This window comes from Gambusia affinis, linkage group LG01 (assembly GCF_019740435.1).
Source record: "Gambusia affinis linkage group LG01, SWU_Gaff_1.0, whole genome shotgun sequence".
In the NCBI taxonomy this organism is placed as follows: Eukaryota; Metazoa; Chordata; class Actinopteri; order Cyprinodontiformes; family Poeciliidae; genus Gambusia; species Gambusia affinis.
This window is the reverse complement of record NC_057868.1, coordinates 16929331-16930294: the sequence shown is the minus strand read 5'-3', so window position 1 is coordinate 16930294 and position 964 is coordinate 16929331.

The following is a 964-nucleotide window of genomic DNA, read 5'->3' as shown; positions in this document are numbered from 1 at the left end:
CTGAATGGAAACCTCAAAACTAACTAGAAATTGATTTCATGTGGTGAGTGGATCTGAAGACATCCACCATGAAGCTACAGCTTGGAAACAAATGTGGTTTCAACAAATGTACACAGTGACCCAAGGCAAATTGCCCATCCAGCCTTCCATCCATTTAGAGAGACCAATTAACCTGACAGTCATGTTTTGGACTGTGGTTGGAAGCCGGAGCACCCAGAGAGAATCCATGCATGCACAGGGAGAACATGCAAACTCTGTGCAGAAAGACCCCGGGCCGGGAATCAAACCCAGGACCTTCTTGCTGCAAGGCAACAGCTCTACCAACTGCGCCACTGTGCAGCCTTGGTAAAATCCATAAAGACAGGTCTTCATATGAGCCAATTTAATCATATGAAGAGATGGTGTTAGAAAACATTTTGTGTCGCCATCCCAATTGTGACATACATGCAGTGTGTGTGCTATCTATGAAGAGAAGTGTGCATATAAAGCGACAAACACTATCCGAGATAATTTGAACTTACCCGCTAACTGGTTGAGCCTTTGACGATGGCTGCACTCAAGCGTCTGTCATAATCAGCAATGAATGTTTTACGTTCCTCTACTGATTTAAGTCCAGACTTAGACTAGACATCCCCAATCCCACTTTTTTGGGGCCTCATGAGTGTTTGGAGGAGGACCTTCTCATGTATTTTGAATCATTGCCCTGCTGCATGAACCCTTGAACAGTCTCATGAAGAGGATGCTCAGGATTGCCCATAATTGTCTTGATTTGATGAAGAATCCTCATCTCCAGATGTTCCACAGTCAGAACAGAACCAGTTGTCTTCTTTATCAGCCTTTTTAAGGCTCTGTACATTTACAGTGTATTACTATTTCAAAAACTTTATAATGCCTTGCATTAACACAGTCCCCTGGGAGTCTGGAAGAGAAATACCACGTTTAACCCTGGGTGTGAGAGTCATCA